General features: G+C 36.1%; 1 pseudogene; it reads right to left on the minus strand.

Annotated features, from left to right (window-relative positions):
- Positions 1-12,548: 12,548 nt before the first annotated feature.
- On the minus strand, positions 12,549-13,675 carry LOC123245338 (annotated as a pseudogene).
- Positions 13,676-15,235: the final 1,560 nt, after the last annotated feature.

Consider the following 15,235-nt stretch of genomic DNA (forward strand, 5'->3'; position numbering starts at 1 on the left):
TCAATTTACTGAATATTGCTACTGATCCTCACCTTCTCTATATTTTATCTCTCTCCTCCCATAAAAATTTTAAACACTACTTAACACACTTGAAATCTTCCTTGAGGCTTTATAATATTGTCTGGATATGAGTATACCATTTTAACTGTCCATCTATTGTTCCTCCCTTTTGGTACATGATTAACTCCTCTGATCACATATTTCCTTGTTGATATCTTATATCACTTCTTGCAATGCAAATCTTCAATTGTAATATATTTAAACCTATTTATGTACACTATGCATCACTCCATTACCCTATGAGTCATCCATAATTTTGATTTTTCTGATATCCTGATATTCCAAAATAAGGAACAGATTCTTATAGTTGATGTAATCATAGAAAGCAAAGAATAGGTAATGGAGATTATAAATTATTAATCTGTTAACAAAGAGTTAGTACCCATGGATTCCTCCACAATGTGTGGCCATCTGTCTCTGATAGAATTAAAGGGAGCAACTTTTTTGGAAATGACTTTTCAAGGTTTCAAATAGATAGTTTGGGGACAGTTCACACCCATAGTATTGCCCTTAGAACACTTTGTGAGGAGCAAATCTTCAAAAGCTAGAGCAAATTAGGAAATTAACCCCCAAAGGGTGCTTGCTACACCTTCGTTCATAGCCATGAAGCATCATTAGGAAATATTAATATTAAAGATGAGCCCAATTATATTGAATTATGCCATGCTAAATAATACAGGGATTATTATTTCCAGGTGTTGCCCAGGCTGTGTGATGCAGTGTAAAGAGCATTAGATCTTGAGTAGGAGAACCTGAATTTGAAAGTTGACTCTACTATTTAACTATGCAACTTTGGACAAATCTCTTCTGCTATCTAGACCTCAGTTTTATTATTTGTTAAATGAAGGGTTTGAGAAGATGAATTCTCAGGTTGATTCCAGATTTAAATCTATGATCCTATACTCTCATTGACAAAGATTTCATATTAGCTGTATGAAGACAAATGTCTTCATACATACTTCCTTCAGAGGCAGTGTTATATAGAGGTAGAGTGCTAAACCTTGAGTCAGGAACATGCAGATTTAAAACCTGCCTGTGAATTTAGGTATGGAAACACAAATAAGTTAGAGCATTACTGAGAGTGGATAATTAACATATTATTCACAAATAAGGGCAACTAGGAGGTACAATAGATAGAGCACCAGGTCTGGAATCAGGAAGACCAAAATTCAAATTTGACAGCTTCATCTTTTCTTCAGAATTTCCTGTAAAATGAGCTGGAGAAATAAAGAGCAAACCACTCTATTATCTTTAAGAAAACCCCAAATGTGATCATGTAGATTATGAAATGACTGAACAGTAACAAACAACAACATGCACAAAACACTCCTTACCATTTAAAGGAAATCCTTCTTCTATGCAATCTCTTTACAGGACATCCTCCAATACATTTGGAGACTACCCAGCTCTCTGTTTTATGCTTTGCTTAATATTGATAATCACATGTTCATTACACAAAGTTATCTCTGTGGTTATATCTTTTAAGGGTGTATGGGATGCTCAGAAAGAACTAATACCTTTGGAGTGAGGGTGTGATGAGTCCTTTTAAAGACTGTTTATATACCTTTGGTGTCTACTTCTTACCTGTGGTTCCAAGAAACTGTAGCCTGTGTAGGTACCACACCCCCAATAAAACAATCTAGGTAGGCTAGCTAAATCAAATTGAGCGTAACCAAAAGATCTCAAATCCATCTGTGAGTGGGGGGGATGTCTAATCTAAGTAAGTGAAGACTTCTGCCAGCAGAATGGTCAGAAGCAGCTACTGTGGAAGGCTTAGAACTTGGTCATATATGGAAGATACCAAGGTAATCCACTGCATCCTGAATCATTGCCAACAGTTATCTTGATTTTTTTTTCTGACACTGGACTCCAATGACTCTAGAAGAGAGTGGCCAGAGGACTTTTTGCAACTCTGCCTCACTTAAATCCAATTCAAGAGCAAGTGATTACCCCTCGTTGCCTTTGGACCTCTTCAAAAATGAAGGATGAACAAAAACAACATCTGTTAAGAATCCAAAGAACTAGTATATCTTCTTTTATGACATAGTAGTATCATTTGTGAAGGATCCAGGTTTTAGTCATGGTGCTAAGTGACAGCAAAGGGAGTCTATTTACAGAGGACCAGATCTTATGTGCATGACATTACCAATGAATTTTGTTATTTTTAAAGTCCTGTTTCAATTAAAATAGATATAGGTGAATGTAAATAGAAGTATTAATATTTTCATTAAGGCCATGTTGGAAAAATAAAGAGGACTACTCGCCTGCTAAGATCTAATTCAAATCACCCGCCATACCTTCTGCTCACCTGACTCCCTCATACCAAAGAGACCACCTCCAATGACCTCAGGAGTCTTATACTGTTCTTCTATGTAATCACACTTCCTGTCTACCTATATTACAAGAAGAATCATGGGAAATGTAGTTTCCAAGTCCCCTAAATGACCACAGGAAGTTTATGTCACATATCTAAATATTTAAGATTCAAATGAACCCCAAATTTCCACTAACACATTCCCCTCTGAGAGTGGAAAGAGACTAGTGTCCTTGAATGCTCTTGTAAACATAACTTTTAAATTACAGAAATTTGGGGATAAAAAGAAAAGAGGATAAAAATAGCCACATTATCAAAAAGCCAATTGGGGCAGTCCTCTATTGGCATAAGAGTGTACATTCAAAAACAAATGCATTCAACTCCCCATAGTTCAATCAACTGCACCCCAAAGTTCATTTTGGATCTTCATGATCCAGTGAAGGTTCTTTAGGCATCTTCATGGTGCCTTCTCTAAACAGGTTCATTGTCTGGATTCTGGGAAGATGGTAAATTTCTTATCCTGAAATTACTCTCAAAAGAATTTAAACTTTACATTATAGATTATAAAGCATACATTTCCTTCTGAGAATTATACATTCCCCCCCTGAAATTACTCTTAAAAGAGTTAAAATTTTACATTAAAGATTATAATCAGACATTATGATTATAAAACTTATACCCCCCCTGAGGAAAATTCCAACTAACACATTCTCCCCTGAAGAGGGTACCCCAGGTCAGCTAAGGATACATGGCTGAGTCACGGGTTGTATGAAATCAATTGGCAAAAAAAATAAAAAAGAATGAAATCCAAATAAAATCCAAATAAAAGAGAAAAAAATTAACTTGTGAATGAAATGTAAAATGTCAAAATCTCATGTTCAAAAAATGTAAGGAAAAATAAACCTATCCCTTCATGGTTACCAAACTGTTACAATTAAAATGGACATAGACAGATGGAAATAGAAGTAGTAATATTTTAACTAAGGCCATGTTGGAAAAATAAAGAAGACCACTTGCCTCCTAAGATCTAATTCAAAACCCCCGCCATACCTTCTGCCCACCTGGCTCTCTCATACCAAAGAGACCACCCCCAATGATCTCAGGAGTCTTATACTGTTCATCTACATAATCACACTTCCTGTCTACCTGTATTACAAGAAGAATCCTGGGAAATGTAGTTTCCAAGTCCACTAAATGTCCACAGGAAGTTTATGTCACATATCTAAATATTTAAGGTTCAAATGAACCCCTAATTTCCTCTAACACAGTCTACTCTCTTCCCAAGATTTTCCATATGTTACACTGAGAAAAATAGCAAACATCATGACTTGAAGCTTGAAACATGAGGATGGAAATTTCCAAGTAGATCTGCTCTGCTTCCCCCATTCCCATATCCAGCAGCCATGAGGAATTATGGAAGGCTCTGGTTATGATTTTGCCAGGGGTGATTAACAGTATCATTATACAATTGAGAGAAGGGATTGAAATTTGTTAGTTGGACATGTAGAAGAACTGAGAACCAAGGCTTTAATCTGCCAATATTGTTGGTGATCAAATTGGGTGAAAGAAGTCTGATAGTATTTCCAAGTTTATAGATGATCCCATTATGAAGAGGCCCTGGAAAAAGCCATGGGAAGGTCTTTTCAGCTTTTAGCAGTAAAGCCACAATCAAGATATTGTGTTTATAACTATAGCAATAAAACACTACCAATTTTTTGTGAAACAGTGGATAGAACACTAGACCTAGAGTCAGGAAGACCTGAATTCAAATGCCATCTCATATACTTACAAGTTGAGTGATGTTGGGCAAGTCATCTATTTGCCTCAGTTTTCACAGTATATGGCATATAGTAAAAACTATATAAGTGCTAGCTGTTATTATTTTTATAATCATTATTATTTATTACTATTTCACTGATAGAGTTTGTTCAAATAAATTTGTGTACTTTGCTCCTGGCAACTCACTTTTTTGGGGTAGCAAATGTCTTTCTTCATATATCTACTATCTCTGTCTGTCTATCTGTCTGTCTGTCTATCTCTCTGAGTTCCATAACCTGGGGGCCATGAATTTATTTTTAAAATATGTTGATAATTATACTTCAACATAACTAATTTTCTTTGTAGTAAGACATATTTTGTACATTTTTAAAACACTCTGAGAAGGGATCCACTAGAAAAAACACTCAAGAAACTGCTTTCTAGATACCCATTAAGTAGATCTTATGAATGAAGAAAATATGTAAATGGGAATATAAGATATTTAATGAACATTGAAGGAGATATAAGAAAGAAAATCAAGAGGATCATAAAGAACAAAATTTCCTTTCCTTAAATAAGTACATTACATCCAGTTAGATTACACATAACTTCCTGTATGTAGGCCCTCTATAATTTAGATGAGATATATTTGAGTACATTTATCATCTCCTGGAAATAGAATTCTGTGAGCTCTGAATTGAGGCTGAACCTGAAAATTCACCCAAACTTTCATATCTGATACCTCAAACAGGTATACTTTCCAAAATTTCCATGGCAACAACAAAAATGACTCACTTTTTTGCTGGTTGTCTAGAGGAACATGAAATGTAGGAGATTTTGGATGGTAAAAAGATGCAAGGAGGCTGGCAAACAGTGCTATTTTGGAAAGGACATAGTTTATAGAGTTGTGGATGAGAATTATTTGATATATTGTGTTCTTTCCTTAATTAGATTTTGAGTCAACTAGAAAAAAACTGGAACACCTTTTTCTGGTGGAAATTAGGTAGGAGTAGAAGGGTAGTAGGAGAAGAGGACCCTTAGGAGAGGCAACCTATTGACATGGTAATTAAGGGAGTTACTTTCATTGCCCACTGAATAGAAAAAGTGAGGAAAACTAGGCAAGTCATTGTTCTGGAGCCAGGTTTAGCAGAGATATTTTAAGGAGAAGGCAAGATAGTTATTCTTCATGATAGATGTAAAATTCACCAAAACTCAGTTGCCTTTGTTCAGAATTAGTTTAGAAGTAGAGAAATCTTTGACATATTGAGAAAAGTGTAACTATAGCTTCTGTGTTTTGAGGATTCTGTGTTTTATTCACTGGGAAGATAGCTAGTGGGGCATTGTGACATATATGTGTCTCCCTCCCAGAAGTCTGATGCTGTGTTTAGCAACTACCCCAACCAAAGTACTGGAGGCAATTCATTGGGAAGGTTAGTGATGGCACTGTAATTCACATAAAAAGCCATGTCAATGAATCTTTGAAAGCAATTTGAAACTTCTTGCCATTCTTTAAGAGTTAGGCTTCAGAGTTTAAAGTACTATATCCATAATATTGCATCTATCATTATAATTTCCTCAATTTATGCTTATATTTATGATTTGTGTTTCCTACACTTTTATTTATTTATTTATCTAGTTATTTATTTTTTGTCTGTTTAGCTCAAGCTATGATTTAATCAGTATGGTATATTCCTTGGTGTTGAAAATCCCACCTCAGATTTAGAAGGGCAACTAATCTGAGACATTTCTGGGTGTCACTGAGGGGCTAAGTGAGTTGCCCATGGCCATATCATATTTATCATTGATAATAGTTGAACTCAGCTTTTCCTTACACCAAAGTTGGATCTTTGTATACTATTGCCTCTCACCATAATCTATAAATACTGAAAATTAGCATAATCATACTTCTTGAAGAAAAACCACTTAGAAATATAGATATGCAATAGAAGAACAGAATCAATAATTTTCAAGTATTGTATGATGGTTTAATCATATGTCATTAGTAAGGATATATACTCATCACAAAGAACAGGAACCTTTGCTAACCCCATTAATCAAAGCACTTCAGGCCAGAGGTGTGACTTTTGTCTTAAGCAATATTGGAAATGGATTTGTTAATGAGAACTTTTAGGAACTCACAACTCAATCCTGAACTGGCTCCTTCAACAGAAACCTCCATTACGGTTTGGAGAAGGTACTTTTCATTCAACTGAAATTGTATTTTCAGTGCCAAAGGAAATTATTCACTCAGATTGTTTTGTGCAAGTTGCTATACTTAAAAAAAAATCATTTCTTGACATTTTGCAATCCGTGAGCTAGCGCTCTCTCTCTCTCTCTCTCTCTCTCTCTCTCTCTCTCTCTCTCTCTCGCTCTCTCGCTCTCTCTCTTTCTTTCTCTCCCCCACAATTCCCCTCTCCCCAAAATGGGGAATATGATAATAGAACTTGTATGTATATTATTATTCAATGTATATGTCTATGGTCATCGTGGTATAAAAGAAGACACATATTGTACATGCTAGAGAAAAATCCAAGGAGGAAATGAAGTGAAGAATGCTATGCTTTAATATGCATTCAGATTTCATCAGTTCCTTCTATGGCAGTGGATAGCCTTTGTTGCCATGAGTCTCTTGCAGTTGTCCTTGATCATTCCATTGTTAATAATAGTTAATTCATTCACAGTTAATCATTGTACTTCCTAGCTATTACTATGTAAATGGTCACCTGGTTCTGCTCACTTTACTTTGAAACACTTCATGTGAATCTTTCCAGACTTTTTTTCATAATCATCTTGTTCATCATTTTTTTTAAATGATCCAATAGTGTTGCATTACAGCCATATACATTTGCCACAATTTGTTCAGCCATTACCCAATTGATGGACATTCATTCAGTTTCTGGTTTTTTGCCAACACACAAAAAAACTGCTATAAATATTTTTTTATTAAGTTGGTACTTTCCTCCTATCTTTTATCTCTTTGGGATACTAAGCTAATAGTGATATTGCTGGTTCAAAAGGTATACACAGTTTCATGGCTCTTTGGGCATGGTTCCAGATTGCTCTCCAGAATGGTTATATCAGCTTCATAGCTTGTTTTGAGGATTCTGTCAATCATTGGTAATTCATCAGAGTTTATACAAGGCAGAATTAATAATATGTTTGGATTCTGTTTACAAGCAAAGGAGAATAGCAATGTTTTGAGCTGTTTCATGAATATGAATATCAACCACTCTTCATGTGTGCTTTAGAATGATATCCAGTTGTATTGGCTCCCACAAATCTTTAAGGTAAACTGTTTCTGCCTCATCTCGCATTATTATGTCTAGAAGTAAACCTAGAGCTAATAGGTCTATAAAATGTGGCTCCTGGAATCTTTTAACAATGGAAGAAAAGAAAAAAACTAGAATCAATTATGGAGGTCGATTTTATTTTGGAGATGGAACATCTATATAATCAAGTCAAAAAGCATTTATTAAGTGCTTATAATTTGTCAGGCATTGTGCTAAGTGCTTGGGAAACAAATACAAAAAGAGGACTGCCCTCATGAAGCTTACTTCTTTTTTTAAACACTTACCTTCTATCTTGAAATCAATGCTCTGTATTGGTTCCAGGGCAGAAGAGTTGTAAGGGCTAGGCAATGGGGCTCAAGTGATTTGCCCAGGGTCACACAGCTAGGACGTATATGAGGCTAGATTTGAACCTAGGACCTCATGTCTCTAAGCCTGGCTCTCAATCCACTGAGCCACTCAGCTACCCTCTGTAGCTTACTTTCTAATGAGGAAAGACAACCCATAAGAAAGAAATGAAAAGCAAGGGAGGGATGGAAGTGCCTCTAGGGTGTGCATAGTAGAGAATGAAGGATGGCTGGTCTGGGCATTTCCTCAAAATGGGGGTTCCAAAAGAAATTTACTAGTGGGAGAAGTGAGTCTCAGAAGCTGAGAAAGAATGCAGCTAAGGAATTTTAGCAGTCTAGAGAGAGAAAGATGGCTGGTCTAGGTCCTTTCTCAAAATGTAACATAAAGAGTGACAAACATGCAGTTTTTTTGATGAAGATTTATAAGATCTTCATAAAGATAAAAACACTTAAAATATCAATCAGTCAATTAAGAAGCATCTATTAATATTTGCCAGACCCTGTACAAAGTCCTAAGAATAAGGCAAAAGCACAAAAACAGCTCCTGCCTACAAGAATCTTACATATTAAAGGACAGACAGCATGCAAATAAATAGGCACTTAAAAGATATATTCAGAGTTAAAGGATGGTAGATATAGATAGGAGAGATCAAATAACTAGGATACTGAGAAGTTTTCCTGTAAAAGGCAACATTTAATTTTCTTGAAAGAATCTAGGGAAATCAAGTGACAGGTGATGAAATAGGGAATTCTAGGCATGGGGAATAGCCAGTTCAAAGATATGGATACAGAAGACTGAGTATAGCATGTAAGAAAGAATGAAAAAACCAATACTATTGACTTTTGAATATGTGGATGGGAGTCAAATGCAAAGGGGAATAAACTGTGAAGAGAGGAATCAGGTTATGAAGAGCTTTAAATGCCAAAGAGAGAATTTTATATTTTATCCTGTAATAGATCACTGCTGGAAGTGCTCGAGTAGTGGGAAGACATGGTTAGACCTACACTTTAGAATAATCACATTGGTATCTATAAGGAAAATAGATTAGAGTGGGGAGAGGCTTGAGGAGGAGGAAAAAGTAGAAGGCTACTGTAGTAACCCTAAAAGAGGTAATGCGGGTCAATGCTAGGGTGGCAATAATGTGAAAAGAGAGACGAGAGCTTGTATGAGAAATATTGTGGTGGTACAAATGAAAAGATTTAATAAAAAATGGTTGCATATATAGGGTGAGAGAGAGTTAGAAATAAGGGTGGATGCTGAAGTAGTGAATTGAATAACTGAGAGAATGGTTTTACCTTCAGTAGTAAGGAGGAAGTTTGGAAGAGGAAAGGCTTTGAGGAGTAAGACAATGAGCTATTTTGGACATGTTGAGTTTAAAATGCCATTGAAATTGGGATCACTCTACTACCAACTTTCCAAGAGGTGGAAGTCACTACTACACTGTCACACTTACCTGTGGCCTCAAAGAAAAAGAAAATATGACAACTCAGATCCCAAAAGAAGTAGAAACCAGGGATTCCCCACCTTTGTTCCCCTAGTGGTCAAAGGCAAAGGAATGTGGATTGGTTATATTGTAAAGTATAACAGTGTCCAAGGAAAGGAAAGCTCAAAGCCCTATTTAAATTGGTCTGATTAAAGTTAGAAGACTGTAGGCATGCAGAGTTGTTGATGTAAGAGGAATTCTATTTTTAATTTCACACCTAATTGCTGTATTAATGATTCCATCTTTATTCTGTTGCGAGACTGAAGTCATTAGGGAATTAATTTGTGAAACTGAAGGTGCTGCTAAAAAAAATCAGCTTGCAGCATAGTGCAATATGCCATCTTTGCCAGGAACATTTGTTTTCATTAAGAAAAAAAATTTATGACGTAACTATTATTTTTTCAGGTCATGAAGTGAATTAGAAATGAATGAATGTTCTAGGTATTGGCTCTCCCAGGTCTGTGGCTTTTATATGGCCCTTGGTTCTTTATTATTTTCTTTTCCAAATGGCATTTTTGGCAAAACCACCTCTATATTGTTTGGCTGGGATTTTGTTTTTTAACATTTTTATGAACTCAAGTGACCTTTTGTTATTACTTATGCCAGCATGACTTTATGATATGCTCCTAAGCTTGGAATTTTAAATGACCTCCAAAGGGATTAATAAAGCTATAACCATCATTAAAATATGCCTCACTGATTAATTTTCCAGACTTTGCTGCTTAAGAACTGGTTAAGAGGAAAGGTAAAAGCAAAATATCACCCTGTATCTAGATATAAGGCTATTGACAAAACTACCAGAGAAGATGCATTGTATTTTCATAAACGAATTGATAGTAATGTATTGAATATCTGCAGTGTCTAAAGTTATGCAACTAAGATCAGAGAAAGTCGAGGTAGCCAGTTCATTTATTTGGTGCTAATAAAACACAGATTGTGGCTTTAATTTTCTCTCTGGATGAATTGGCTTTATTAGGCTCAGCACACCTATAACTGTACAACTTTTTGTAAATGGATTCCATTAAGAGTAAGTGGATGAGTATAGATCAATGTAAATCACTTGCCCCTCTTAGAAAAAAAATTGAAACTGATTGAAAATCTTTAGCTATTTTGATAGTAATATTATTATGAATGAATGATAAAACATTCATATTTCTCTTCTCTTTCTATTTTCTTCCAAGTCGAAATGATTTGTGGTCAAAACACTAATGATATAGCTTCAACACCATGAAAGCTAACATATAATTGATAACATTTGCTTCTTATAAGGTTATTTGAGGTCTACAAGATTATTTTTTATCTAATCTCTGAGTTTAGTGTACTTCTTCAGGACCTAATTTCAGTCATGTGTGTCTATGTGTTTGATAAGTTTATCAGAGATGTGAAAAGGAGAAAGAGAGATGCCTTTGAAATTTCACCTAAAAAAGGTTTTAAAAATAGAATAATCATTCCATTTGGCTTATTTATCCCTTCTATAGAGAAGTGATGGAGTTGGAGGCAGAGGACCTGAGAATGAATTCTGCTTCTATAACTTAAAATTTTTGTGACCTTGAGCAAGGCACTTTTCCAGTCTAGATTTCAGTTTCCTCAGTTTCCTAATAAGAGAGTTGGATTATTTTCATTCTGAAGTCCCTACCATCTTTACATTTGTGAATATATGTATAAATGTAAATATTTGTATATTCCTAATCATATTATACTCATAAATACACAGATGTACACCTATCTATCTATGTAGACTGCTAGGTGGTACAGTGGTTAGAGTGCAGGGCTTGGAGTCAGTAAGAATATTCTTCCTGAATTCAAAATTTGATCTCAGACATTTAGTTCTTTGTGACCCTGGGTAAATCATTTAACCCTGTTTACTTTAGTTCCTCATCTTTAGTTCTTAGCTGAAGAAGGAGATGGCAATTTACTCTAATATCTTTGCCAAGAAATCCCCAAATGGGTTCAGGGAGAATCAGACATGACTAAAATGTCTGAACAACAACAATATTCTGTCTGTCAGTCTGTCTGTCTATCCATCTGTCTGTGTGTTTATCTATTTATGTATCTATGTATCTGTGTACCTGTGTCTGTCTATCTATCTATCTATCTATCTATCTATCTATCTATCTATTTATCAATCATCTATCTATCTTTCTATGAATCACAATCACATGCTCTCCCTCTTGGTCTCTAAGCTGCTCACTGATTCTAATCTATACTCATACTCTCAGTTTTGGCAGTTCCTAAAGTTAGTCTTATACCACATGGCTATCATTCACTTATCTTTCAGGGCCCTAATGGCAAGTCTACCACTATTTACCATTGTAGCTTTTAAATTCCCACTAGTGTGGAAGCTAAGTAACACAGTGAATAGAGTACTGAGATTTATTGGCAAACTTGTGGTCAAATCCTGCCTCAGGTACTTATTACTTTTGTGGCCCAGGAAAAGTCAGTTAATATCTTTATGTCTTAGTTTCTTCATGTGTAAGGAAAACTTTAAAAAAGAACCCTATCTCATAGGGTTTTTGTGAGATCAATTGAATTAATAAAAATACTTTGCAAACCATAAGGCGTCATATAAATGCTAGTTATTATCAATTATATGAAGCCAGTCACCATGAAATAGCTTTTTTTTTTTTAATTTAAGGTGTGCACTTTTATTTGAACTGGTCTTAAGTCAGTGTACAGGTAGAGCTCCTCCCCTCCCCCAAGTACTGGTACCAATTTCATTAAACTCCCAGGGAGACTGTTAAGTCTTCATTCACATCTATGTTGGGGGCAGGGAGAGAATTTAGGGAGTCATTCGTTATGGCTGACAATTAAAAAAAAAGGAACAAGTATTAAGGTGGAAGATACAAAAAGTTTTTTTTTTTAAGGATTACATAATTTACACGTAAAGCAATACTACTGCCACCCCCCACCCCCTCTCCCTGGTCTGGATTTTAAGTCGCTCTGCCCCTGTGGGGATAGAGCAAGTCCGTCTTCAAAGAGGCAAGTAACTCTCTGTAACTATGCATTATACAATATTTGGAATGACTTATTAAAAAAAATGTACAATCAGAGTCCTGAAGACACAATGTAGAACTTTGGGCATGTTTGCCTCCAACATTACTTTAGACTGCTCATCACCTTCACAAGTCCAGTTTTTAAATCCTGAGTCAAGCGCCAAAAAACAAAACAAAAAGAAACAAACAAAAAAAAACACAAATAAAGCCATGCCAATCTCATCTCTTTTTTTGGGGGCAATTATCATGTCACACCCTTTGACAAAAAAACAACCAAAGGGAAAAAAAACCCACCAACAGTCCATTTAGAAGCATTTGCGGTGGACAATGGAAGGCCCAGATTCATCGTACTCCTGCTTACTGATCCACACCTGTTGGAAGGTGGAGCAGGAGGCCAGAATGGAGCCTCCAATCCAGACAGAGTATTTGCGCTCAGGTGGGGCAATGATCTTGATTTTCATAGTGCTGGGGGCTAGGACTGTAATCTCCTTCTGCATCCTGTCAGCAATGCCTGGATACATGGTGGTACCACCAGACAATATGGTATTGACATACAAATCTTTACAGATGTCAACATCATACTTCATGATTGAGTTGAAGGTAGTTTCATGGATTCCACAGGACTCCATGCCTAAGAAAGATGGCTGGAAGAGAGCCTCTGGGCACTGGAACCTCTCATTGCCAATGGTGATAACCTGACCATTGGGGAGCTTGTAGCTCTTCTCCAAAGAAGAGCTGCATGCAGCGGTGGCCATCTCCTGCTCCAAGTCAAGGGCTACGTAACACAGCTTGTCCTTGATGTCATGCATGATTTCCCTCTCGGCTGTGGTGGTGAAACTGTACCCTCTCTTGATGAGGATCTTCATGAGGTAATCCGTCAGACACGGCCAGCCAGATCCAGACGGAGAGTGGCATGGGGAAGGACATAACCTTCATAGATGGGCACAGTGTGGGTCACACCATCACCAGAGTCCATCATGATACCAGTGGTACGACCAGAGGCATACAGGGACAGCACAGCCTACATGGCTACGTACATAGTTGGGGTGTTGAAGGTCTCAAACATGATCTGTGTCATCTTTTCTCTGTTGGCTTTGGGGTTCAGGGGGACTTCTGTAAGCAGTACAGGGTGCTCTTCAGGGGCCACACAGAGTTCATTGTAGAAAGTATGATGACAGATCTTCTCCATGTCATCCCAGTTGGTGACAATACCATGTTCAATGGGTACTTCAGGGTCAGAATACCTCTCTTGCTCTGGGCCTCATCCCCCATGTAGCTGTCTTTCTGGCCCCATACTCACCATCATACCCTGACGTCTGGGGCACCCCACAATGGAAGGGAAGATGGCCTGAGGGGCATCATCTCCTGCAAAACCAGCTTTGCACATACTGGATCCATTATCAACAATGAGCGCAGCAATATCATCATCCATGGCGAACTTTGAAGTTGCAAGTTTAAACCTTTAAGAGAGAGGAGGTGGTGCTGCACCTGAAGGCAGGGGGGGGAGGCAAGTGCACGCTGGGTGAAAGAGCTCATAGCTAGTTGAAATAACTTTTTTTTAAAAATTGGATTTTCTTGAAATCTTTTGCTTGTACATTACTCTACATTTCTCCTATAATTCCTCCTCTCTCACACAGAATCCCTTAAAATAAGACTTGGCAAACTATGGATGATGGCCAAATCTGCCTGCTGTCTATTTTTGTATGGCCCACAAACCTGTATTTTTATGGCCTGTGAGCTAGGAATGGTTTTTAATGTTTTTAAATAAAGCAGAAATTTATTTAAAAATATAAAAAGTAATCTCAGCTTGTGGGACATATATATATATATATGTATATATATATATATATATACATATATATATATATAAGACTTAGTCTTCAAGTTGACGTTTGCTGACCACTGTCTTATAACAAATAATTTTTTTTAAAAGAAAAAGAAAAAAATTCTGCAAAATTGATCAATATTCACAAAAATGTGAAAACATAGTCAATTCTGCTATAACTCAATATATACATTCATAAAAGTTGTTACACTGCAAAATCACACAAAAACCATAGGACTTTTGAAGAAAATGGGGTTAGGGAATACAACACTCAATCATTTATGGAAAAAAGAAATGCAATAAAAATGGAAACATAGCTTTATACATGTTATATGGTTAAGAAATATGTAAGTAGTTAAGTTATGTAAGTTAAAATATGTAAGTTAAGAAATATGCCTGCACTCTTTCCCACTATCTGGCAGAATCAAGTTTCTGCTGGAGTGTTGGTTGCTCTGGGTTAAGGGAATTCAGCCAGGTTGGAAGATAGGTTTGGGAGGTGGAGGCAAACCATTACTCCTCAGTCCACACCTTTTATTGTACCATAAGATATACAATAAATATGGCAATTTATTTTGAAAAACACCTAAGCTTTCCTTGTGGAAGTAGGCCCTGGAAGGGTTGCAGTTTATGAGTAATTGGGAAGTGAAGCAGTGTATTGTGTTTTCTCAGTTTCTCATGGATCAAATTGTGCATAAATAAACACAAAATGTTCATCTTGCTCAAATTGTTTCCTATATTGGAACAAATTCAGCTTTTCAAAGTAAACATTAAAGAGAACTGACTTAAAATATTTTATACTTATGACTTCTCAACACTGCAAAAGAATAAGGGGAGGTTTCTTTCCCTATTTTGTCTTTGGGTCCATGCTTGTTCTTTGTAATTCTTGCAATTTTCACTTTCATTTGTCTTGTAATTGTTCTTTCCACTTACCTTATAATTTTATGTATTATTTTCTTGGTTCTATTTAATTTAATCTTCAACAGTTCATGTAATCTTTCAATGCTTCTCTATATTCATCATTTCTTATGGCATTGTAATATTTCATGTTATTTATATACTATAATTTGTTTAACTATCGTTCAATCTATGGACATATGCTTTGTTTTCATTCCATTGATACCACAAAAAGTACTGTTAAAGACACCACTAATTCTTAAAACATAGAAC

The sequence above is a fragment of the Gracilinanus agilis genome, chromosome 4 (assembly GCF_016433145.1).
Source record: "Gracilinanus agilis isolate LMUSP501 chromosome 4, AgileGrace, whole genome shotgun sequence".
NCBI classification, from domain to species: Eukaryota; Metazoa; Chordata; class Mammalia; order Didelphimorphia; family Didelphidae; genus Gracilinanus; species Gracilinanus agilis.